The sequence below is a fragment of the Gorilla gorilla genome, chromosome 3, assembly GCF_029281585.2.
Source record: "Gorilla gorilla gorilla isolate KB3781 chromosome 3, NHGRI_mGorGor1-v2.1_pri, whole genome shotgun sequence".
Taxonomy (NCBI): domain Eukaryota; kingdom Metazoa; phylum Chordata; class Mammalia; order Primates; family Hominidae; genus Gorilla; species Gorilla gorilla.
In genome coordinates this window covers 125,530,804-125,558,706 of record NC_073227.2, presented here as the reverse complement: position 1 = coordinate 125,558,706, position 27,903 = coordinate 125,530,804, and the positions used below count along the sequence as shown (strand labels likewise).

At 37.0% G+C, this 27,903-nt stretch overlaps 1 protein-coding gene across 2 annotated transcripts in view; it reads right to left on the bottom strand.

The window, feature by feature from the left end:
* Positions 1-27,624, bottom strand: part of TET2 (tet methylcytosine dioxygenase 2) — a 133,399-nt gene extending 105,775 nt beyond the window's left edge. Inside the window, exon 1 of one of the 2 annotated variants that reach the window (XM_004040224.5) lies at positions 27,286-27,624. The gene's annotated coding sequence lies outside the window, so the exon portion shown is untranslated. The remainder of the gene's footprint in view (positions 1-27,285) is intronic. The other variant, XM_055384668.2, reaches the window with a different exon arrangement.
* Between the last annotated feature and the right edge of the window lie 279 nt (positions 27,625-27,903).

The following is a 27,903-nucleotide window of genomic DNA, read 5'->3' as shown; positions in this document are numbered from 1 at the left end:
TGGCAAGAAAATCTGTGATCATAGTCTACTTCTCAAAAAGGGTTGTTTTGCAATGTACAAATACATTTCTTTAGAAGAATGCAGTGATAAAATATCTTTTAATATCTATCAAATTAAGGGATAGGCTTATCAAATTCATACATGTATTTGCTCTTTTCTAACTCTCTCTGATACCCCTAAAATTTTACTTATATATGAACAGTATAGCTATAGAACAAATTGAGGCTTTGGGTAGAAATATAGTTAGCATACTAAGCTCATGTTTCTAATTGTTTTGTTAATATATATGTTGATAGGGACAGCTATGGTCCTTTGAAGTCATTGCTACCTACTCTTTTAAGAAATACATACACCATTTTTGCATGCCTGGGTAAAATATATATTTCCTCACATATATCCACCTAAGTCAATATTTTATTAAACTGAAGTCTTGAAGAAGGCTCAAGATTTTTCTCAACCAATATTAATCTCCATTAGATTATAATCTTGTTTATATGTCACTTTGTTAACAGGAATTCTAAGAATATGAGCCTAATTTTATAAACGTTTTAATTTACCATGTAATAAATATTTGAATAAATGGGTTCCTGGCCTGCATTTGCTGAGTAGTAGAGAAAACAAATCAGCAAACCCCTTTTTTCCTCATGTCATCACCTTCGCATTCTTGTAGCAAATTATGTCATTTTCAAAACTAGAATTTCTTTATTTCCTTTATTGACTAAAATGACTCATTCTTCTCTGCAATTTTTTAGTAAGATTGAGTCTTTTTTGTTTGTTTGAGAGAGAGTCTCCCTCTTTTGCCCAGGCTGGAGTGCAGTGGTGCAATCTCGGCTCACTGCAACCTCCACCTCCTGGGTTCAATCGATTCTCCTGCCTCAGCCTCCCAAGTAGCTGGGACTACAGGCGCACACCACCATGCCTGGCTAGTTTTTTTTTTTTTGTATTTTTAGTAGAGACGGGGTTTCACCATATTGGCCAGGCTGGTCTCAAACTCCTGAGCTCGTGATCCGCCCACCTCGGCCTCCCAAAGTGCTGGGATCACAGGCGTGAGCCACCACACCCAACCAAGATTGAGTTGGAACTTATTGTTTTGGTAACTGGCACACAGCAGATGGAAATTTTATGCACATTTTCCTCTTAGAAACTAAGGATAGGTAAACCTTTTATCCTTTGTGTTGGCATGCAAGAATAAATTTCCTCTTAAGAAAATTTATATTGTTGAGAGGTCTGAGAAGCAAATACTTTTTCATATTTTCTATTCTCTAAAGGGATATTTAAAATTTGGTTTATAAAAATAAAACTAATTTGCTTTCTGCTCTGAAAAATAGTATCATTGTATAATAAGAGAGTAGCAGCATAGCCAACTTGGAAAAAGCTGTTAATTGCCCATATCAATTTCATTACCAAAAATATGTCATCTACTAGAATACTTCTGATGAATACTCTTTCCTCACTGAAAGATTTTCTTTTTAAGTTGCTTAAAGAGTTAATCAGTTAATCAGTTTCAAGTTGTAAGACCATTAGTATTCTCATTCTATGACAAACATTACAGAAAGTATACAAACAATCTGCAAGAAACCTTGAATTCAACTTTCATAGTTCTGAAATGTTTCTCATAAACATACAGGCATTTGAATGGAACACTATTTTTTTCATTGAAAAAAATTAACAATGTCACTTACAAAATGCAATGTAACAAATACCGTTGACCTTAAACAATACAGGTTTGAACTGCATGGATCTGCTTATATGTGAATTTTCTTCCACTTCTGCCACCCCTGGGACAGCAAGACCAACCCATCCTTTTCCTCCTCTTCCTCAGCATACTCAAGGTGAAGACAACAAAGGATGAAGATCTTTATGATGATCTACTTCCATTTGATAAATAGTAAATATATTTTCTTTACCTTACGATTTTCTTAATAACAGTTTCTTTTCTCTAGCTTAGTTTATTGTAAGAATATAGTACACAATACATATCATAGAAAATATGTGTTAGTCAACCGTGTGTGTTATCAGCAGGGCTTCCAGTCAACAGCAGGCTATTAGTAGTTAAGTTTTTGGGGAGTCAAAAATTACATGTGGATTTTTGACAGTGCAGGGGGTTGGTGCTCTTAACCTCCATGTTATTCAAGGGTCAACTGTATTTATTTAAGGTCTGTGATGCATTGCAAATAGACACACACACACACACACACACGCATCCCTACTTTGCTGAGCTCAAAGTTCAGTGAAATTTCACAGAATGTTATCTTGCCCAGGTCCTTCATTTTACAGATGAAGAAACAGTAGGCTTTCTCCCCAGTACCACATGAAAAACCAAGGATATAATCTAAAGACAACCTTGACTTTTTGCTATACCAAATATATACCAATTCTATCTTACCTGTCTGAGAAATGCATGCTATGGACATATGAAGGTGATGATAAATCTTGGAAGATTAGGAAATAGGCTTCCAAAGCAGATAAAGGCAGGCATATGAAAATGAATAATGCAATCTGGAAGAAAGAGAATAGTCTGTTTCTGTAGGTTTACCCACAGCTATTTTAAATTTGTTGCTCCACCTTCTTCACCATCCCAGGTACTATATTGTACATTCCACTGTAAATGAGCAAACATTACACTGGCAGCAGGGACCAGCATCCTTTATCAAGAGGCAGTTGTAGCTCAAGAGTTGCATCTTGGTAGCACCAATACAGAATTTAAGGATTACAGAAGATATCTCAGTAAGTTACACTACTGGTTTGAAGAAAACTGTTTTGACCTCTAATTTTTTCTCTTATTCTAATCTTCCTGTCATTTTTTAAAGAACAAAAGATGGCCTGTGTTATCTTATTTGGTTATATGATTACATATTATTATGATCAATAACATATATTAAAACTTATTAATCAATGCTTCTTTAATTTCAGAAAGTTCTCTATACTTGGAAGAAAAATAAAGAACAAACAATTTGCACTGCATTTCCTTAGCATGGAGTAGAGCATTAATCATTATCATTTTTTCATGCCACTAAATCTTTGCAATGATAATTCTTTAATAGTATTGGTCTACATCCACTAGATAAACATTATAGGCTTATAATGTGCCAGGCACTGTGCTAGACACTGGAGATAACACTTTGAATAAAACAGAAATGGAACTCCCATCATGGAGCTCAGAAATAACACTGAAATTCTCCTGGATTTTGAGCCAGCAATAACAGCAGGAAGAAAACTGCACTCAAAACACTATGAATTTATTTCCGCCATTTAAAAAAATGAATGAAGAAGGTATTTCTAATCCAGAAAAGATATTTTCTCATCATGATAGCAGATGTTAAAGATATTGGAAACAGTGCAATTTCTCCTAGTGTAGAAGGAGGAGGAAGTTGGTAGACACACAGCTGAAATAAAGGAAGCAGAAGGAAGAACACAGGCAGTGCTCATCTTGCAGGAGGCTTGAGCACCCTAAGTCTATTTATAAATCAGTTGTTCAAAACTAACAAGTAGTGTCGCACATCATGTTTATATTTTGAGGTAGCCGCAACAGCCTTTTAAACGCACAATGTAATTGAAACACTAGCATCGGAAAAGAGTACAGTTGCCAATATAAATGGTATTTTAGTGGCCAACGTTTCCTCGGCTCCAGAAGCTCCTGGAAGATTGTCTCAGCTATTCCTCATGGATCCAAAAGCCTAATTTCACCTATAAATAATCAATGGATATTTTATCTATCTTCAGTTTCCAATGAGGATAAATCAGCAGAGAAAAGACAACACTGGCAGCCTTAAAGAGAAAAGCAGTAAAAATAAGATTATTTCATTGCCATTTTTTTAAAGAGATGGGTTCTCACTGTGTTGACCAGGCTACAATGCAGCAGCTATTCACAGGCACAATCATAGTGCACTACAACCCCAAACTTTTGAGACTCAGGCAATCTTCCTGCCTCAGCCTTCAGAGTAGCTGGGACTATAGTCATTGCCATTTTAGAAACCATTTTCATTCACTGCAACTTTCACCAAATATTTATTGAGTGCTCACCATGTGCTAGCCACTGTTTGGTATGCTGACAATACATGTCAGTGACCCAAACAATGTTCCTCATCTCATAGAACTCACATCTACTGGGGAAAGGAGACAATAAAAATTTTTAAAGAAAAGCAGAAACACTTTGCCAAGGGTTGATAAACTATGCAATTCCCACCAAAATACCACCATCATTCTTCACAGAATTAGGAAAAACAATTTTAAAATTCATATGAAAACAAAAAAGAACCCACAGAGCCAAAGCAAAACTAAGCACAAAGAACAAATTGGGCAGAATCACATTACCTGACTTTATACTAGAAGGCCATAGACACCAAAACAGCATGGTACTGGTATAAAAATAGGTACAGAGACCAATGGAACAGGATAGAGAACCAAGAAAGAAACCCACATACTTACAGCCAACTGACCTTTGACAAAGCAAACAAAAACATAAATTAGTAGGGAAAGGACACCCTATTCAACAAATGGTGCTGGGATAGCTGGTAAGCCACACATAGAAGAATGAAACTAGATCCTCATCTCTCACCTTATATAAAAATCAACTCAAGATGGATCAAAAACTTAAATCTATATCCTGAAACTATAAAAATTCTAGAAGATAACATCAGAAAAACCCTTCTAGACATTGGCTTAGGTAAAGACTTCATGACCAAGAACCCAAAAGCAAATGCAACAAAAACAAAGATAAATAGGTGAGACTTAATTAAACAAAAGAGCCTCTGCACAGCAATAGGAACAGTCAGCAGAGTAAACAGACAACCCACAGAGTGGGAGAAAATCTTCACAATCTATGCATCCGGCAAAGGACTAATATCTAGAATCTACAAGGAACTCCAACAAATTAGCAAGGAAAAAAACAAACAATCCTATCAAAAAGTGGGCTAAGGACATGAATAGACAATTTTAAAAAGAAGATATACAAATGACCAACAAACATATGAAAAAATGTTCAATATCACTAATGATCAGGGAAATGCAAATCAAAACCACAATGCAATACTTTACTCCTGCAAGAACGGCAATAAAAAAAATCAAAAAATAGTAGACGTTGGCATGGATATGGTGAACAGAGAACACTTCTACACTGCTGGTGGGAATGTAAACTAGTACAGCCACTATGGAAAACAGTGTGGAGATTCCTTAAATAACTAAAAGTACAACTACCATTTGATCCAGCAATCCCACTACTGGGTATCTACCCAGAGGAAAAAAGTCATTATATGAAAAAGATACTTGCACACACATTTATAGCAGCACAATTTGCAATTGCAAAAATGGAACCAACCCAAATGCTCGTCAATCAGTGAGTAGATAAAGAAACTGTGGTATATTTATAAGATGGAATACTACTCAGCCATAAAAAAGGAATGAATTAATGGCATTTGCAGTGACCTGGATAAGACTGGAGACTATTATTCTAAGTGAAGTAACTCAGGAATGGAAAACCAAACATCATATGTTCTCACTCATAAGTGGGAGCTATGCTATGAGGATGCAAAGGCGTAAGAATGACACAATGGACTCTAGGGACTCAGGGGAAAAGGATGGGGAGGGGGTGAGGAATAAAAGACTATAAATAGGGTGAAGTGTATACTGCTCGGGTGATAGGTGCACCAAGATCTCGCAAATCACCACTAAAGAACTTACCCATGTAACCAAATACCACCTGTTCCCCAATAACCTATGGGAATAAAAAAATAAAATTTAAAAAAAAGAGAGAAAATAAAGCAAGGTCAATAGTCAGAGTTCTGTTAGATAGAATGGTTAGGGAATTTATCTCTGAAAAAGTAACACTCAAGGAGAGATTAGAAGGAAAGATAGAAACAATACCTGTGGCTCTCTGAAGGAAGGGTGCTCCAGGAAGAGGGAACAGCAAGTGCAAAGGCCTGGAGGAAAAAGGATGCTCTTCTTGTTGCCAGGACAGCAAGAAAACCAAGGAAATTAGAATAGAATGAGGGAGAATAGTGGCAAGAAATGGAATCAGAAACACAAATAGCAGCCAATTCACTTGAGGACTGGTGGGTCATGAAACGGGCTTTGGCTTATATTCTGAGTGAAACAGAGACCCATGAATGGTTTTAAGCAGAGGAGAGGCATGACCTGACTTAATTTTTAAATGATCACTTGAATTTTTGTTTGGGTAAAAACCCACAGTGAGGTAAGAAGGAGGAGCAAAGCTAGAAACAGGGAAACCCATGACAGGGAAACTGCACTTTTCAAAGTAACACATGAAGGTGGTTTGAATGGAGATGGAAATTGGTGAAATGGTGTGAAGTAGTCAGATCCTGAATATACTTTACAGGTAGAGTCAACAGAACATGTTGGAGGATCAGTTATTCCTTTTCTCTCTGTTGTTTCTACTGTTTCCTTCATTCCTTAAAGCTAGGCAAGATTATGTCCTTATGGGTTTCACATTTATTTTTGAAGACTGTTAAGCAGTGGAAAATGATGACATTTAAGTTTTATCTCCTTTTCTATTACCTGTTATTGAACAGCAAGATAGGTAAAAGATATGAAGACGAGCAAAGAATCTCCAAGGGCCCAGAAATGAAAATAGTTACACCTTAGATCTGTACAGGATGAACCGCTACTGCTAGGACTATTAGCAGAGTCACTGACTATGCCTGGGCACTGTAATACTAAAGCATTATTATTGAGGGCTTAATAAACAACCATACACACCAAGTTCTGAAAATTAGTCAGTCATGAACTCTAGCACTGTTATTTTTAAAAGGGGAGCAAATAAAGTACAGTGAAACTATTATATACATATTTTTTCTTTGTACATATACATGTATATATACTACATGTGTATATACATACATACACACATATACTACATGTACATATATACTACATATACATGTATATGTAGCATATGTGTACACATACACACATATGTATATGTGTACACATATATGCACTTTTCTTAAGTTTAGTTGTATTGTTTTTAGATATAGTTAGGTAAAATTTAATTTTATTTGTTTGCCTAATTTTCCCACAAAATTTAATACATTTTATACGATTTGAGCCACGAAATAGGCTACCATTAAAAAGAATCAATCAGAGAATAGAAAATGGACTTTTTGGAAATTAAATTTCAATTAACAAAAATATCAAAAGTTGAGAAAATAAAATATACAGAGATAAACAGATGAAAAATATGTGATGGAATTTAATAAATAAGAAAAATCAGTTCACAAGTTCTAATGCACCATTAACATGAGTTTCATAAAGATAGGGTGAAAAAAAGAAGGAAGAAATAATCAAAGGTACAATGGAAGAAAAGTACCTTAAGCTAAATAAAGGCAGTTGTTTCCAGATTGGACAGAATCATCAAGTGCTGAGAAGAATACATTTTAACAGAGCCATATCTGGAGGAATTTCAGAAGTGAAAAGGTAAAGATCCTATTATGGATAGGGAAAAAAGTTATCTAAAAAAGACAATCAGACTGGCATCAGATATCTATCTCATAAGCAATACTAGATGAAAGGTAACAATGTACCAATGTTTCCCAAGCTCTGAGAGAAAATTACTTTGAATTTATGGTTCTAATCACAATAATTTATGAATGTACTATGAGGAAAAATATAAGGCATTTTGGACATGTAAAGACTCAGCACAATATTTGTAAAAACCCCTATTTTTTTTCTTTTTTTTCTGTAAAAAGAAAAACAGTAGTAAAAAGAAAAATAATAATCAAATACAAAGACATGAGACTAAAGCAATAATAGACATAGCCAGGAGAAAAATGAGAAGAAACTCTAAATTAGAACAGAAAAATCAGACTTCAAGAAGAAAGTGTATTTCATTCATCAAATGGTATAATTAAGAAATCTGAAAAAAAATTGTGATATGATGAAAATGTTTCTTCTGTCAACAAGAATAAAAAAATGCAATTAAAATTTTCAAGAAAAATTGAATGCTTACAGGAAAATCTAAGTCCAAATGTGAAAGAAACAAATATGTGGCATAATTTTGAGGAACTGAAAGAATTTAGCAAAAGGGAATCCATTTTACCCTAATGCTTAAAGTAGCATCCTTAAAACAAGCTAAGTTTTAGTGTCACAGGATCACTTTTTCCTTTCCTACATGTTCAACCATACTGCTAGGTGTTACAGTGAATTTTATTTATTACAATCATGGCATTGTAAATGATGTGTTTTTTTTTTCAATTAGCACTGAGAAATGAAGCACAAGAGAATTAACTATAGATGCAAACCAGAATATAAATATTATAAATTTAGCAATAGGAAGTAATGATATGGAATACAGGAGTTGACAGAAGGCAGGAAAAAAAAGTAGCTGGAATTGAAGAATATTAACTTTCACATCTTACATAGTGGAGACTCAGAAAGGTATGGTCTGACACTGATAAATAATTTTTTAAAGCAATGCATTATTGTGGGTAAGAATAATAAAGGCATACTTAACATTGTAGTATTTAAAATAGTTTTGTTACCATGCTCCTATATATTTTGAAAAGTCACTGTGGAAACTAAGCAACCAATCAAACATTTCATTTTGTGTTCTGTATTTCCCTAAATGCAGACTTAGAAAGGTACTCAAGAGTATCCCAACTTATACATGGCAATAATCATCAGTAAGTGTTACTGAGGGTCTGCTATTCATTTGCTTGCATGATAATTATTGTGGGAAATTCAATAGATATACAAGATGTGATCCTAGTTCTCAAAGAAACTTCAATCTCAATGAAAGTAGTTTCTGACACATAAATAATGTATTTTTAAACTGTTAACTATTTTAAGAGACACTCAAAAACATCTTTCACATGGGCCTAAAATTTCATGACACTGCCATGTAAGGAATTTCCACTCTCACAGGAAGCTCCTGATTAGCACACCAAGACAATTATGTTTTTTTTTTGTTTTTTTTTTGGGAGACGAAGTCTCCCTCTGTCACCCAGGCTAGAGTGCAATGGCACGATCTCAGCTCACTGCAACCTCTGCCTTCCGGGTTCAAGCGATTCTCGTGCCTCAGTCTCCTGAGTGGCTGGAATTACAGGTGCCCACCACCACGCCTGGCTAATTTTTGTATTGTTTGGTAGAGACGGGGGTTTCTCTACGTTGGCCAGGTTGGTTTCAAACTCCTGACCTCAGGTGATCTGCCCGCCTCGGCCTCCCAAAGTGCTGGAATTACAGGTCTGAGCCACCACACCCGGCTATCATCTATCTTTAAGCAAGGTATGCCAAAATGTTGTCTCTTCTTCCTGAAAATATGATATAAAATAGAGGAAAAACAGTAATATCTATAGTCCTTAGTACTTTTTAAATCATGCCTGCTATCATTTAATATTTCTATGGACAAACTTGTATTTTTTCATTGTATCTAATAAAGACAATAAAGGATGATCGTGAAAGGATGGTACTATGAGCTCATAATTTATATCTTGATTGAAACAATAAAAGGGATGGAAGTAATCCTTCATCTCTTCCCCCTTGAGCCAATCTTCAGAGGCTGTGCTGTTACACTTGTGCAATCTCCCTGTCAGGTCCCAATACTGAGAAAGCTATGCCAACTCTGGCGCCTATTCAGGCAACTGGGAATTCACACCTTTTGAGCAGAGGCTGGAAGCATCCTGGGAAATTCCTCAACTGACCAGTCTATGAGTCCTATAATTTTCATCTCATTATGCTTTAAAAAAAGATCAAAGCATTGATTATTTCCTATGAGCCTGTATATTCCAGAAGGGTAAAGATGATGGCTCTCTTCTTGCCTGATACATAGATGCTCAACACATGCTTGAAGAATAAACAAATATTTATTCAATCACTACAATTTTGCCAAGTAACATGCTGGATGTTTTATTTATGTTACTTCATCTGATCCTCTCAGTAATCCATGAGATAAGAATTATTAGTTGTTCTCATTTTACAGGTAGAGAAGCAGATTCACAAATGCTAAGGCAACCTGAATATGACATACACAGCTAATAAAGTCAGGATGCTAAACTAGATCTTCCTATTGCATTATCTCACTTATATGTGGAATCTAAAGAAGTCGAACTCATAAAAGCAGAGAGTAACATGGTGGTTGCCATGGGCTGGGTAGTAGGGGAAATAGGTTTGTCAAAGGATACACAGTTTCAGTTATGCCAGATGAATATTTAATACATTCTGGAGATCTAATGTACAGCATGGTGACTACAGTTAGTACTGTATGGTATCCTTGACTACATTTGAGTAGCTCTTAAGTGTTCTCACCGTAAACACAAAAAATGACTGAGAGGTGATGGACATGTGAATTAGCTTGATAGTAATAATCACTTCACAATGTATATTAAAACATCACACTGTATCCCTTAAATATGTACAGTTTTGTTGACTGTTTACTTGTCAATTATACCTCAACAAAGCTGGAACACACACACACACACACACACACACACACACACACACACACTCTTGAAACTTTCGAGCTCCAAACACCAGACTGCTTGTTGGCATCCAACTTTTTAAGAGTTGATTTACATTGATTACGAGCAAAGAGACAATGGAGATTTGCAAATAGGGAGATGATGCCAAAGATAATTCAAAATTTATAGGGAAGTTATTTAACCCCATGTCTTGGTTTCTTCCTTAGTAAAGTGGGGAGAGTAATAGCACCAACAAAAATATAGATGATGTAAGAATTAGATAATCTTTGGAAAGTGCTTAGCATGGTACTTAACCCAACATAAGAACTTAATCAATAGTAGCTATTATTAGAAATATACATAGCTTGTTATGCTATTTGAGGCAACTGACTTTACTTTCCCATGCCTCCATTTTCTCATCTGTAAATGCAAGGAATGGGGTTACTGAGTCTCTAAAGTCCTTTCAGCTTGTAGCAATCCATGATTCTATGTTTGAAAATAAACTATGTTTTTGATGAATTGTTTATTGAAATACTGGAGTGAAGGTGGTGGCAATCCAGGTGGCAATGTCTTATAAGCAGTTAGAAACAGCTCTAGTTTACAAATCTAGATCTAAAATATAAAAATATATTCAAACACACACATACATACACAGAATTAAATCTATAATTCAGGGAAAAAGATGAAAAGCTCAAAAAAGGTAGATTAAAAAGTCTGATAATTTGTTACAAGTAGGAAAAAGTTTAAAATACATATTTAAAATGTTCATAATTTGTGACAGAAAATTTATTCTTCACTGAAAAATTCATAGTCTCCTGATTTTTACTTTTTTTTTTCTCATCCTTTTAGGCAATTATCCATGCTAAGCACAGCTGCTGGTGTTTAGTTCAATAAATACCACTAGTTTATCATTGCATATTTTCCAAAATTACTTCTCACCTTTTCTTTCTCTTTATCATTAATCTATCACACAAAAGGGGATTTTCTCCCCGTATTATTGCAGATATAGGCTCTTCAATAGAATCCTAATGTTAAGCAAAATAGTTCTATACAAACAGTGATTTTGGGAAGTATTTCTATATGTAATAGGAACAGCATGTTTTCAAAAATAAAATGTAAATAATAGATAAACACTTAAAAAAAAGAAAATGCAGCTCTTGCTCCAACTGTTTCTATGAAGGCATGCAGCAACATTATTAGAGATGGTTAAGTTACTATACTAGCTTCTAAAAGAGTTTGAGTCAGCTTGGTTATGAAAGAGAGTAACACTCCTCAGGGCTTGTCACCTTCAGTTCTTGAATACTAAAGTGCCTACTTGCTTGTCAGGGTTAAAAGCTACTATTTTAAGTTCAAAGTGAAAAGCTCCTTTCAGGTGGTAATGATAGTTTAAAATAAACAATGTGGGGCAGGGAAAAGCCTCCTTTAGGCATCTACCATGTTTCCCCTGCAGTCAGGCCAGTGCTTTTTTATTCTGTATCAGTATTCACGATCCAGGTCATTAAACAGTGAGTAAGATAGACACCACTCTTTCTCCCTGTATCCCACTGATAAACAACTGCAGGCTTCAGAATTCTGGAGCTGTGTGTAAATATGAAAGCTCCATGTGTTTGACCATGTGGGAAGGCATTAGGGTAACCTGGGACTCCTACGCAAGAGAGAACTCCCTTGCACGAATGTTATCATCACCAAGCAAGCTGTTGGTTTTGTGTGTGTGTTTGGTGCCTCAGCTGTCTTCTACAGGAACCATATAAAAACAATTTATACAAAAGACCCCAAGGATTCTGTGCACTTTCAATATATTAGGGAAAATGCAAGATATCAGTATTTTTTCATTTTATATTTATAGACAGAAACTTTTACTATAGTCTATTTAACCATTTCTACCAAAGAGGATTCAGCTTAAATATGAAAAGTTCAAAACACATACACACCACACACACACACTTAGTAGTAACTGAAAAAAGATGAACAGCCTAAAATTTCCACATTGCTCCTTGGTATGCATCAGATTCAATCTACCATTTTGATATTTTATAATACAGAGACAACTGTCACTCAGTCTCATCTTTATGAAGACAGCCTATGCATTGAATAAGTCAATGTTTATTGCATGCTTGCCCCTTCAAGTGAAACTACAGTACAGCCAAATGAAAGTTCTATTTAAATCCCTTTTTTAGTAGAAATTAACTTATAGCCTTAATCAAATTCTGAGCACTTGCAGCTTATATCCATATATGATTTACTGTGAAACAAAAGTCCGAGAAAGAGGGAAAATATTAATATTCTAATATAAGGATGATTTTTGTTAAAGCTCGAGAGTGTTCAGTAATGGCTCTGCTCTGTGCAGGAAAAGTACACTCATAAGTAATTTCACCCAAGCTTTTACTATTTAGGCCGAGGATAATTGAGAGAAATACATCATTTATAGTCCGACACTAAAAAAGCAAGTAGATAAATCACGCAAATAACAACTTTTAAAAATCTACAACCTACTCTCATCGCATCTTAATTCAGTGTATCAGAAATGTACAATAAATTATAAGTAATAAACACTAAAGAAGTAATATCTTTTCATATCCAGAAGGCTGCTTTTGCTCTGCAACAGAATGAAAAAATATCTATCCTTAGATTTTATTGTTAGTTAAATGAGTCACTCTTTTGGTAATTTGCTCTAAATGAGAACAGCTTTAGATGTTAAATGGCTAAAACCTGAGTTTCTATATGTGAATAATAGATTCGGTCAGATAATATTTAAATTATTCCAGATATAAAGTTCTCTTATACCAAGTATTACTTAAAGAAAAACACCTGTAATCCCAGCACTTTGGGAGGCTGAGGCGAGTGGATCACCAGGTCAGGAGTTCAAAACCAGCCTGACCAAGATGGTAAAACCCCGTCTCTACTAAAAATACAAAAATTAGCCGGGCGTGGTGGCGAGTGCCTGTAATCCCAGCTACTCCGAAGCCTGAGGCAGAGAATTGCTGGAACCCAGGAGGCGGAGGTTGCAGTGAGCCCAGATCGCTCCGCTTCACTCCAGCCTGGGCGACAGAGAGAGACTCTGTCAAAAACAAACAAACAAACCAAAAAACCCCCAAAAAACAGATTTGGTGCTTGGTTTGGCTCTTGGGAAAAGATCCTTTATTTAAAAATATATATATTTCATTTATAGTATCACATTTCAGAGACTCTGATTTTTCCTATCTTTAGAAAGGTAGTGTAATTACAAAAACATATTCTATGAAAGAAGCAGTCAAATGAGCTAACTTTTCAATTACTATAAATTTCATCTTTGATGATCTAATTACAATTGTTAGGCAAGAAGGCTTCTATTTTGGATGATAAATGATGACATCCATCTCAAATGATCCTTAGATGCAATACAAAAAGAACTCAAATTCTGTTCATATTTTAAATATTCAAACCAGTCTGCTTACAGCTAATAAATAGCACCAGTACACATATACCAAATATACGTGGTTAGACATTTAAATTTTTGATGCCTTTTTTTTTATTTCAACTTGCTTTGTATTGATAAAAATAAATGAAAAGCTCTAAAAATCAATTTGGGATAGGAGGCACATTCCCTAAATATAGAGACTTAAAGCTTTGTTGTTGTTGTTTTAGCTCTAGGTCTTGGTATGAAATTAAAAATGAAGGAAGGTTGAGAGAATCTACAGAGGATGGGGAAAGGGGAGAGGCAGGTATAATGGTATACTAAGGAGCATGATTAACCAAGAGTTTTCTTGAGTGTTTTCTGGTCAGACCGTTTAGTTTGGGAAGTCAATCATGAATTCTCTTGCTTTTTAAGATGCATACAAATATCAAGATTTTTTTTTTTTTCTGAGACGGAGTCTCGTTCTGTCGCCAGGCTGGAGTGCAGTGGCGCGATCTCGGCTCACTCAACCTCCGCCTCCCCGGGGTCAAGCGATTCTCCTGCCACAGTCTCCCAAGTAGCTGGGATTACAGGCGCCCGCCACCACGCCCAGCTAATTTTTGTATTTTTAGCAGACACGGGTTTTAACCGTGTTGGCCAGGATGATCTCGATCCCTTGCCACCCGCCTCGGCTTCCCAAAATGCCGGGATTACAGGCGTGAGCCATCCTGGCCAAGATGTAATTTTTTAAAGGCATTTTGTGAGGCTGGGAGGCAGGTATGCAAATCTCACGTAAATTACAAGAGCACTGTGAATTATAATCAGATCCAAAGCATCATCTGCTCACGTTTCCCCAAATCACAAAAATGGTTTGGCATGACTAGTTGTTTGCTGCAGGGCATAAAAAGATTAATCTTAGCTGGGCGCGGTGGCTCAAGCCTGTAATCCCAGCACTTTGGGGGGCCGAAGCAAGCGGATCACCGTAAGTCGGGAGTTCAACACCAGGCTGACCAACATGGAGAAACCCCGTCTGTACTAAAAATACAAAATTAGCCAGGCGTGGTGGCGCATGCCTATAATCCCAGCTACTTGGGTGTCTGAGGCTGGAGAATCGCTTGAACCGGTGAGGCGGAGGTTGCAGTGAGCCGAGATCGCGGCGCCATTGCACTCCAGCCTTGGCAGCAAGAGCGAAACTCCGTCTCAAAAAAAAAAAAAAAAAAAAGAAAGAAAGAAAAAGATTAATCTTGTATTTAGGCACAGCTTTTGAGGCTTTGGTAGGAAAACCATGCGTTAGGGAATATCCTGACCTAAACACCTTGATCTTTGGTTCATGACCCTATCAGAGCCAGACAAGGGCTCCCGGACAATGAATTAAACTGTGTTGATTCCTCCGCCCACAGACACTCAAAGCTTACTCTCTCCACTGTTACATAAGAGTCTCTGGAATCCTAGGATGGTGTTTGTAAATACTGCTGCCACGTGCACGGTACCCACGTGTCAAATGTTGATGTGACCGAGTGTAACTGGAAGGAGAGAAAGCGTCTACAATTTCCAAAGAGAAGCCTACTATTTTTTGGCCCTAAAAATGAGCATACAGATGTCAAGGAATTATTACTAACTAAGGCTGATTTATTTGTCTTTTCTTTCTTTTTTTTTTTCCAAAAAAGAGGAAGAACTGTAATATTTTTTTCCTGTTGCATTTCTTGTAATCTAAATTAACTGCTCTACCTAATTCAATTTAGGATCAGTTTTACAATTTCAGCAATGCATTCTGAATGCACTTTCTACTTCCTCTATTTGCAGGACTTATTCTTGCTTGCTTATTTACTTCAGTGTAAACTGAGATATTATGGGAGATGAATTACATAAAAATCAGAGATATACGCTAAGTAGGCAAATGATTTACAAAGTTATAATTTACACCCAATTAAATTACAACATGACCCATTCAGTATTCAATGGCTTTCCTTGGGTGAAGGAAAAAAAAGTAGTATTTTACCTCTCTTCCTATCTCGGATTTCACCTTCATCTACATTCATTATATCTTTTACAATGGGTTTGTGAACAGAAAACAAGTAAACTCCATTCCTTAAACACCTGAATTCTTACCAATACTGAGAAAAATTACAATGTCAATAACTAAGTTTTTAACCCCTAAATATAGTTTCCCAAAAACCCCAAGGATTAAGGCATGACTAATTATAACAATGCAAAAAAAATTAAATAAAGAAAAACTGTCAGTAGTAAATTAAACTCATTGTATTTTTAAAAATATTCTGACTTCAACAAAACCCAAGAAGCGTCTTCAAAGTCACTTTAAAATACCATACCCTAGATTTCCCATGCTCTTGAAAAACGTTGGTAAAAATGTTTTAAAATTACAATATATGTTTAAAAAATTAGTTGATGTCCATAAAATCTTATTTGAAATAAGAACCACATTTTTTAACAGTAAATAAGTTGTTTCGAAGTAAGTAAGTTGTAACAGTAAATAAGTTGGCCAGGCCGATGGCTCATGCCTGTAATCCCAGCACTTTAGGAAGCAGAAGGGGGTGGATCACTAGAGGTCAGGAGTTCGAGACCAGCCTAGCCTACATGGCGAAACGCTGTTTCTACTAAAAATGCAAAAATTAGCCAGGCATGGTGGCTGGTGCCTATAATCTCAGCTACTCGGGAGGCTGAGACAGGAGAATCTCTTGAACCCAGAAGGAGGAGGCTGCAGTGAGCCAAGATCATGCCACTGCACTCCAGCCTGGGCAAGAGAGTGAGACTCTACCAAAAAATAAAAAATAAAAAAAAATAAAAATTTTTAGTTCCCACAGTTAGTAACCAAACGTCTTTTTCAAGTTTGCTTTTCAGTAGAAATACATAATTAAATCTTAGCCATTAATAAGGTGAGCCAACAGCAAAATGTCTATTAGCTTTGCTTTCTGCCAGTGTTTTTCCACAAGCGTAATGTGGCAGACAACTGCAAAATTAAAATACAACCTTGTTTTAAATTCAACTTATGTAGATAATATAACTTCACTGGAGAAAAAACCATTTCGGTGGCTAGATTGGAAGAAAGATAAAATCTATAAAACAAGGTTTGAAGTATGTTTTTTCCTGCTAAAATGTATGTTTGTACTAAAATAATTATTTACTAAAATAAATAATTTATATGGTAAGAATCTTTAGTTGTGAGATTTTTTTTTCCTTCATTTTTGAAAGGTACCCATTTATGGTATTCTTCTTTTCATCAGTTACATTTGGTACATTAAAATAGGAATGTAAATGAATTAATATTTTAATAATTCACTTTTTAAGATGCTCACTCTGATTTGATGAACTATCAGACACTGTATTTGTAGAAATGTTTTTTTCTTCTGTTATAATGTATATAGGAGAGTGCACAGTAGAACAAACAAAAAAGCTAATAATCATCTGAATTAATTACAGGGTGCTCAAAGTGATCCTTTTAATGCAAATATAATGAAAAGTTATAAAAGAGCTGAGATAACTTTACAGCCAATGGCAAATATAAAAATTCTATAACTTCAAAGCAAGAGACTTCAAACAAAAGCAGGAAAAGTGCTAAAAGAACAAACAGGTTAAAAAAATTAATAAGACCAGGACAGTATGTTATGGATAGAATCTGGGTGTGGTCTCATTGTATTACTCTCACATTCTGGTGCTCTACTTCAGAAGCAGCACAACTAATAATTATGGTATTTTTTAATGGGTGCCCTTCTTAGTGCAGACAGGTAAGAAAAACGGGAGGAATAACTCATATACCATGCTACGTTATCTGGCTTTCATTATCCCTATTGAAGCTTTTTAACTTTTTTTTATGCATCATCTATTTCAGGAGAAAATACTATAATAACCCATTTGAGAGATGGGTGAATGTTCTCATTAATGTATAACCTGGACATAGAAGCTAGATTTAACACTGCATCAAGAAAATAAGTGATTTGGTAAGGCAGGTTTTAGCAATGGCTAACGAGGCACGACAACTGTAATTAAAATTACCATTACTTTTACCCACCCACAGAACAAACTGTGACAAATCTCAAAATGTTAAAAGTAGCAAATTAAAAATATCAATACTCTGTATGGCATACCTAAATGTCAGACTGCCTGCATTTCTATGCCTGAACATAGGCAATTCCCTTTGAAGAGAGTAGTACATCAGCAAAAATTCACAGCCCATTTTTCTTCTTTTGAATATGGTGTATCTTCTGTATAAATTACTTATAAAAAGCAAAGCTAAAAATAAACAACAAATCAAAATGTTCCTAATATGTGAGAACAGATTTACATTTTTTGGAAGTGCATTAAAAAGCAAAGATGAAGTACTACACTCAAACTTGTGAACAACTTTTTTAAAATTATGGAGCTACTAGTACAAAAATTTATAGTCAGCTGAGGTGGTTCACAAAGTTTTGAGAGAAACAAGAGAGAGTGAAGACAAGTAAGCTACTCATTTCTCCAGTAAGGAGAACAGAACCTAAATTCTATCTTACTGCTTTCCATAACCATCACTACACCAACTTCTTAATAGGTCTAACATAAGCATCTATCTTGGGCTTGTCAAACATACTCAACAAACCTACAAGTAGATGCTATGATCATACTCTTAAAAAGTAAAATTCTATAGTTACTCATTGAACAAGTGATCATAACAATTATATAAAGCCAATATACTTCCTTATTGGGTACAATCACATGCGTACCTTAAATAAGTCTCTGAACCCTAAAGCTCAACCTTTCCAGATCAGTGAATTTTCTCCACTCCAGTTATCAGTCATGGTCCCAAGGTATGGGATCCAACTGGCTGCAACCCAACATTCTCATGAGAATAAAAAGGGAGAGAAGCATTGCACAACAAGAATGTCTGGTATCTAGAATTACATAAGGTTAGAAATTCAAATACAATCAACCCCAAGTAATTCATCCTGTGTGTCCAAAACTACAAGTCATAGTTCCATAGGGACTAGTGTTAAAAATCTGCACTCATTTTACCTTTAAGTGGTTTGTAGAAGTTCTGCTGGTATTTGTAAATACTTGCAGCCATGTGTAGCAAAGATGGAGAGCCATTATCATTCTGACCCTGTTTCTCACTTTGTCCTGGCATTATGAAGACTGCTGCAAAGCAATTTCCTTTTCAACCTTATTTTACATCTTCAACATGCCACAGTATCAGTTAACAGGAAAAGAGTCACTTGTTTAAACCCTATGAGATACTTTGTCATTTTAACTTTAAAATCTGAAACATGACAAGTGGAGATATAAACAGTTAACAAACTCAAAGTTTTGAAGTTTATTCTCTGCCCTGCATTGCCCTTCTGTTTTCACATAGATAAGACATTAATACCCCCCCAAATCTAGTAATTTGTTATTTCTAGATTAAACTGCACTTTGTAGTAATTTAAACAAGAACAGCAATTTTTATAGTTTTTTTTTTCTTTGAGAGAGAGGGTCTCATTTTGTCACCCAGGCTGAAGTGTGGGGGCACCAACATGGCTCACTGCAGCCTCAACTTCCCAGGCTCGAGCCATCCTCCCGCCTCAGCCCCACAAGTACCTGGAACTACATGGATGTGCCACCACACCCAGCTAACTTGTGCATTTTTTGTAGGGATGGGGTTTTGCCATGTTGCCCAGGCTTGTCTCCAACTCCTGAGCTCAAGAGACCCACCCACTTCCGCCTCGCAAAGTGCTGGGATTACAGGTGTGAGCCACCGCACCCAGTCACATTCCTTTTAACACTTGGGTTACATCTCCTGAACTGAATGGCTAGGTAACTAAAGACATCTGAGAAAGTTTCTTGCACCTATACATTAAGCCCTCTTTACCAAGTCATATAACATATCACTATCTATTGAATCTTCCCATATGAGCTCTAAAGGCTATTGTTATCACAAAACACAATGCCAACTTTTGAGTGATTAAGTATCCTTCTCATCTATAAGAGGATGTTGCCCAGACTAATCTCAAACTTCTGGTCTCCCGCCTTGGCCTCCCAAAGTGCCAGGATTACAGGCATAATAAAACTCCTTGATGCCATCTTCCTAGAAAGATATGCTTAGCCTCATTCAATCCAAATAGTTCCTGCATTTCTTTTGCATGAGATGTAAGATATTTTCTGACATAACATAAACCAAATAACTCAACTATATTCATTTTTATAACAACAGCTTTTTGAAATATAATTCACATACAGTAAATTCATCCTTTTAAAGCATATAATTCAGTGGGTTTCAGCATATTCAAAGAGTTGGGCAATCATTACTATCTAATTATAGAACATTTTCATCATCACCAAAAGAAATCTCATACTTATTAGGAGTCACCTCCCTCCCATCCCTAGCCCCTAGTAATAACTAGCCAACTTTCTGTCTCCTTAGATTTGCCTATTCTGGATGTTACTTAAAATTGAAAGCATATCATATGTGGCCTTTCTTGTGCCTCTCAGATTCACCTATGTGACAGCATTTATCAATAATCCATTCCTTTATACTACTTAAAAATATTTCACTGTATGGATATACCACAATTTGTTTATTCACTCATGACATGATAGACATTTGGGTTGTTTCCATTTTTTACCATTATTAATAATGCTGTAATGAACACTTGGCTACAAGTTTTCATGTGAACAACTGTATGCATTTTAAATCTCCTTTTATGACTTTCTCTATATAGTCCACATTATACACTTTTACAGCTATCAATGATAATGAGGAAGTATAATATAGTGATTAAAAGATTTGGCACTAGAGACAGACTGCTTAACTCAAATGCTGGCTAAGCCTAAGCCATGTATCGGCTGTATGAACTTAAGGAAGTTATTTAACCTCACTGGGCTTCAGTTTCCTCATTCATAAATAGGGATAAGAATAATACCTATCTCTAGTGTTGTGATCAGAATTAAATGACATTGACTTACACTGTCACAAAACAACTTAAAATATTTTTAACATAAAGGCCATTCCATCAAAAAAAGGACTTTTAAGAAAACAAAAACTTACATTCTGACACACATTTTAATATGGCATAACAGCACAATCACAAGATTGATAAATTGCTAAACTTTTGTGCTAAACTTCTCTGTTTTGAGAAAAAAAGGTTTAAAAATATGTGATCATGTGACTAAATGGTATAAAACAAAACACACAAATGAGTACAAGTTAAACTGAGGACATCTGAATAAGATTAGTAGGCCACATTAATGTCAGTATCATGGTTGTGATATGATATTATAGTTTTGCATGTGATGTGATATGATATTATAGTTTTGCAAAGTGTTGCCACTGGGGGAAATTGAGCAAGTATACGTGGAATCTCTCTGTATTATTTCATACAATGGCATATGAATTTATAATTAACTCAAAAAATATTTCAATTAAAAATATATGATCCCATATAAGTTTACTAAAAACCATTCACTTTTGTGCTTAAAATGGGTGGCTTTTATAGGGCAACTGCCATAGCCTGTAGAAATTAAATGTAAGGAAAACACACCATTACTCCTACCATCATCACCATCACCAAGACACTTAACACTATTTTTCTCTTATACATTGAAAATAGATTAGACCAGGTGCAGTGGCTCGTGCCTGTAATCCCAGCACTTTGGGAGACCTGGGCAGGCAAATCACCTGAGACCAGGAGTACGAGATCAGCCTGGCCAACATGGTGAAACCCTGTCTCTAATAAAAATAGCAAAATTAGCCAGGTGTGGTGGGGCACGCTCCTAGTCCCAGCTACTCTGGGGGCTGAGAAAGACAATCACTTGAACCTGGAAGGCAGAGGTTGCAGTGAGCCGAGATCACGCCACTGCACTCCAGCCTAGGTGACAGAGCAAGATACCGTCTCAAAAAAAAAAAAAAAAAAAAAAAAAAAAAAGAGAAAGAAAGAAAAAGGAAAAGAAAATAGATTATACTTTTTTTTCTAGTTAAATTGCATGGTTTTTCACTAGTTCTATATCATCCATTAAATATTGACTGAGAGGTCAACAGTAGGTTCTATTAGGGAATAGAAAGACATAGAAATCAGTGCCTACCTTCCAATAGACAAAAAAGAAATGTAATTTGAAAGAAACATTTGTAGTATTTTTAGTCAAACAACCAGTTCATTTTATATCCTAGACTGTCCTTCAAAAACACTTTATCCCAATTTATTCATCTCCTATTTATTATTATTATTTTTCTTTTTTTGAGGCAGAGTCTCTCTGCCTCACCCAGGGTGGAATGCAGAAGAGCCATCTCAGCTCACCGCAGCCTCTGCCTCCCGGGAGGGTTCAAGCAATTCTCCTGTATCAGCCTCCAGAATAGCTGAGACTACAGGCATGTGCCACCACACCCACCTAATTTTGTATGTTTAGTGGAGACGGGGTTTCACCATGTTGGCCAGACTGGTCTCGAATTCCTGACATCAGGTGATCCACCTGCCTCGGCCTCCCAAAGTGCTGGGATTATAGGCATGAGCCACCATGCCCAGGCTCAAGTGATTCTCGGGCCTCAGCCTCCTGAGTAGCTGGGATTACTGGTGTGTGCCACCATGCCCGGCTAATTTTTGTATTTTTAGTAGAGACAGGGTTTCACCATGTTGGCCAGGCTGGTCTCAAACTCCTGACCTCAGGTCATCCACCTGCCTTGGTGTCCCAAAGTGCTGGGATTATAGGCATGAGCCACCACAACCGGCCTCGTCTCTTACTTTAATTCTCAGTTTATTTGGAACATGATTTCAAGTCAGTTTAGAGGAACAACTTTCAGTGAGTATAAAGCATTGAGTTCTGAACTATTTTTATTTTTATTTTTATTGAATAGAGACAGGTATCTCACTATGTTGCCCAGGCTGGTCTAGAACTTCTGGCCTCAAGTGATCCTCTTGCCTTCCCCTCCCAGAATGAGCCACCACACCCGGCCTGAGTTCTGAATTCTTAAAACTGCAGGTAGGATGATATTATCACTGAATTTATTTTTACATATATTATATATTGAAAATATATATTATCTATATCTAATATATATTATATTGAAAATCCACCTACTATCTGTTTCTTCTTTTTGAAGTATGACACATTTAACTACATGTCATTACAAATGAAGAAAACATAAATCAAAGCTGATAGAATGTGCTTTTTTGTTTGTTTGGTTTTGTTGTTGTCGCTATTTGAGATAGGGTCTCTCCCTCTTGCCTGGGCTGGAGCGCAGTGGTGTGATCATAGCTCACTGTAAGTTAGAACACTTGAGCTCAATCCATCCTCCTACCTCAGTCTCCTGAGTAGCTGGGACTACAGGAATGTACCACCATGCCCCACTAACTTTTTAAATTTTTTGTAGAGACTGGGGCCTGACTGTGTTGCCCAGGGTTGTTTCAAACTCCTGGCCTCAAGTGATCTCTCACCTTGGCCTCCCAAAGTGCTAGGATTACAGGCATGAGTCACCACGCCCATCCAAAATTTGTTATTTGGAATGGACAACCAAATATCTATTCTTTTGAGAAAAAGATTATATATCTATTTTAAGTCAGCAAGTCTCTGCAATGTACAATATAGGACAAAAATAAGGCTGGAAATAGCAGACATACAGAATTCTTTTTGGATTGTAGTCACAGTGATTCACATGCTCTCACTTTCCCCTTTCCCTCCTGGAACCCTTCTCTCCTACTATACACCAAACCAACAGATGTACTGCATAACCTCCTTCAATAATGTCACAGTATTCACTCAGTTTTGGCAGTGAGTAGAAATAGAAATTGGAGATCTAGACCAAGTAAATACTGTATATTTGGCAAAATCATTTGTGGTTGTGTTCTTCAGCACAGTTTCCCAGATAACCACCAGCTCTACTTGGCAACTGGTCTTTCCCACAGTGAAGGCTCCAATTGTAAAGTTGGCTTGGGAGATATTCTATTGCTGCTGGCTTTGGTACCATTACTATCCTTAAGAACTACTGTGCAATGGTAGAATAATCATTGACAAAGTGTTATTCTGATGAACAAATACTGACAGCTGGTCCAAAGTTTTAGCCTGTTCCCAAGGTAGGAAACAATTACATTAAAACAGTCTACATGGTTATTTATATAACAAAGATGACTCTTTCCAGCAATTTGAAATTGCTAGATAAGACTATGAAATTCTATTAAAACAATAACAACAAAAACAATTTAACTTGCATTAGAAGCAATTAAAGCATAAAAAGTAGATCTAAGATTTTCTAAATATTAGATATTCTAAAATATTGACATTATACAATGTCTAGCATCCATAACTTTTGAAGATATTTTATTTCAAGGTAATTTCATAAGAATTCATAAGAATTTACCTACTCAGACTTTGGGCAGGATGGAAAATAGAGTTTCTGTGAGGTGTGCCTATGAATCATAAGAAGGGCTTCTTAATGAGGTCAGTAATTAAGGAAACACATTTCAATAGTGACATCTGACTTACAACATTGTTTGGGGGTGGAGTCTTAGAAGAATTGATAGGGAACTTTTAACTTCAACAAGTGAAACTAAAACATTAACTCCAGTTGTTGTTACCTAATACAAGACCAGTGCCCAATAAGGACTTTGGAATTCTTTCATAACAACTCCTTGGCAGGTGCACTTCACTTGTTCTGGAAGTGATGTTCACTTGCCAATGTCTAGTAGGACCATGTGCCACTGCCTCAAAATCATATCAATTCCTCCGGCTTCTGGCATAAACTGGCACATCAGACCTAATTAAAGCCTTAAGAAGAGTTTGGCAAATATGACAATTTAAACAAAGCAAGGGACTTCTCTCACTGCAACTTAATTTCTCATTAATGATTAGTTCAATAAGAAAATAAGCAAAACAATGTCATAGTTAAGAAAAGCTATCTATCTTGTTATTGTCCATTATCATGTTCCTAAAATTCAATAACCCAAGACAGTCCTATGGAATTTTTGGAGCACCTGGGTAGTATGATCACATATATGGTAAAGAAAGAACTGAGGTTATGTCTTTTATTGTAAACTACCCCATACTTATTAAAATAATTTCTCTTTTCCAACAAAGGATAAAGTGACTAACATACACATCTCTTCCTTATAATCACTGAAATACTTTATACAGTATTAATTAGCAGCTATTTTCAGCATAAAAGTAGGATGCACAAAATAACAAGAATCTAAATTTGATGACAGGAAAAAACAAGCCTTCATAGTTGTATTCAAAATTATTAACCAATGTAGTTATTCTTATTTATTGAGTGGAAAATGTTGTATCTATTATTAGTTGAGTAGCCTGAAGACAGTATATACCACAACATTTGAAAAGTTGTCCCCAAAAAGTAAATATTAGTTTGTTAGCAAAAGGAATTGTTTTTAATTCTGAATTGCTGGAATAATTAACCATAGTTTTCTCGATAGTTTACCATGAACAGCATTAATGGTAAAATCCTATTTTTTTTTTTAATTTTAGGGCAAATAAGAACTAACCAATGAACCGTTTCTATTCCACAGAGATGAGTAATGCTTCTCCCTTGTAATCATGTGAAAGAACCCCACGTATCAATGATTAAAGCAAACTACATTAAATTAACAAAGATCAAAATAGAAAGTTACAAAGTGAACTATCGAGGACAAATAGTTTTGGAAATTCGACTTATGGAGAAATATCTATTATTGTGTTTTTCCTTCTATCCATTTTTTAATCCTATAAATTGTCTTCTAAACTTCAGTTTGATTATCCAACACTTCATTAACAGTTCTCTACTTATTAACATTTAAAAAAATCAATATTTATTGTGTTTAAATTTATATTCTATTCCAAACATTATTAAGCACACATACAAACATGTAAAAGAACATAACTCCCCTTAGTATTTCAACTTTCCATTAAAATGCAAATGTAATGATTTCATTAGCCAGGCAACAATACCCACAGTATCACACCAAACCAAACCAATGTCTTTTCTCTGTGAATCCCAACTTCCCTTAAGATACAATCTTATTCCTATGATGGATCATTTGTTGATGAATACCTTTGAATTTGGGTTTCCTATTATAATCCCTGGCTGAAGGGGAAAAAGCACAATGTGTGATTTGAGATATTAAATTCATGAATGTATTCCACTCCCTAGACACATAAATATATAAATATTTCACTAAATTTTATGCACTAAATTTTACCGCTGCAAAATAAGCCTTTTCTCAATTCTTAAACATTAGATGAAGAAGGGAGAACTCCCTCAATGTAATTAAAAGTATATCATGAGGGGAATAACCAGCAAATTAACACTTATATTTCATTTTCGGCCTTTCCAGGAGTCTATCCAGGCCACACTTCATTATGTCATAGGTAGAAAACTCTCCATACAAACCCTATTAGCTTAATAAAACTAGACAAGCAGTCCCAGTGAAAAGATTCAGCAAGATGCGAGTGAGGTGTGTGTGTGTGTGTGTATGTGTATGAGAGAGAGAGAAGAAAAGAGTAGAGAGGAGACACAGAGAGAATAGGCAGAGAGATGAAAGACCAAAGAGAGAAGCCAAAAGAGAAATTTGGATGGGACTGTTATAAATCTGCTCTTCACTTCTTTGCTGGGATTGGGTTTCATTTCTTTAGGCGCCCCTGACCTTGCAGTCTTGCAACTCTCAACGCTGCGCTCCCCACCCCTCCCGCCCCCTCCCCGGGCCTGCGCCTGCCTTTGTGTCTGCCTGTCACTTACCAAGGAACCAAACGAAGCTGATTCGGGAGAAGCACAAAGCCGGGACACAGATTTGTCCATAAATTCTCTTACATACATTCCCCAGGCTGGAAGGCTCAGCCCAGCGCTGACTTATGTACCTTGAGAAAAGTGAGTTCTGGTCTTGTTTGGGGAACCAGAGAAACTATTCTTTCCTCTTTCACTCAGCGCCGCTAACAAAACGCGCGGACTTAAGGGGGGAAAAAAAACCCCCACTCAGTGTACTCCAATTCCACTCCCTGTGACATTCACTTCGTACAGCCCCCTAAAGGGGGATAAGAAGGTAGGAGGAGGCAGACACAAACCCAGACCCAGACCCTACAGCTGATAAAAGGGTCGAAAAACACCCTATCAGTGTTCTCTCTGAGGTTGTTGAGGATAAACGGGAGACTCGTTTCACTTACACGAAAGAAACAGGGGAAGAGGATTAAAGGGAAAAGTAGTGCCCCCAAAGCTGAACTATTTTAGAAAGGAAAGCAAATTTAAAAATCACTTTTCTGAGGATTAAAAAAGGCCGGGAAACCGGCTCGTCGGAGGCACAAAGGTAAGTTTTCTGGGAGATAAGGGGACGAGCATTAGGAGGAGAGAAGAGAACACAGAACTACAGGTTTAAAAGGGGTAGAGGGAATTAAAACTATATTTGTCAGCCATGTTGAAGAGGCTCCAGTAATTTGTGAAGCTTCCCTCTTCCCTCTTGGTATTTGTGGGTGACACTACAGGGTTTGCTCCCCAGTCCCTGGAAGCCCGAGAAAAAGCGAAGGGGAGAAGAAAGGGAGAGTTTCGCGGCATAAGAGAAGCGCTCTGACCTCGTTCTCGTCCCTCAGCCTTGCAGCAATCCAGCAGTTGCAGTCGGGTCTCCTTTCTAACAAATCCTAAAGGGCAGCCATCTTGCTTCCTTCTGCTTCTCTACGAAAGCAGCCTAGCCTCCGCATCAATATTCATAAGGCAGTTTGACGTCTGTTCTCATCACTCAGCGGGGCCGGCGTCTCGGGGCGGCCGCGCCGAGGGGGCGGACGTGACTTGCATGCGAGCGGGACCTGGGCGCGCGGCGCTCGCGAGGAGGCGGCGGCGGCCGCCCGAGCTCTCGCCGCTGCCACTGCCGCTACCGCCGGCTCTCCTCCTCCGCCCGGGCCTCCTCCTGCTCCGCCCCGGCCTCCTCCCGCTCCGCCCCGGCCTGCGCCGCCGCCCTGGGGCCCTCAGCCCCGGCTCCCAGGGAATTAGCCCCCCGCACCGGGCGTCCAGCACAAAGGCCGGCGGCACCTGGGGCCGTACAGCGGGGCGCGCAGTGGAGACCTGGGCTGCCCTCACGCCGTGCAGTGGCGTGGGGGGAGTGGTGCGCCCGGACGAGCGCGGAGTAGGGGCCAGGGCTGGCGAGCGCGGGGAAGGGTGCAGCCCTCGGGAACCCCGGGGACATCGGCGGGTCT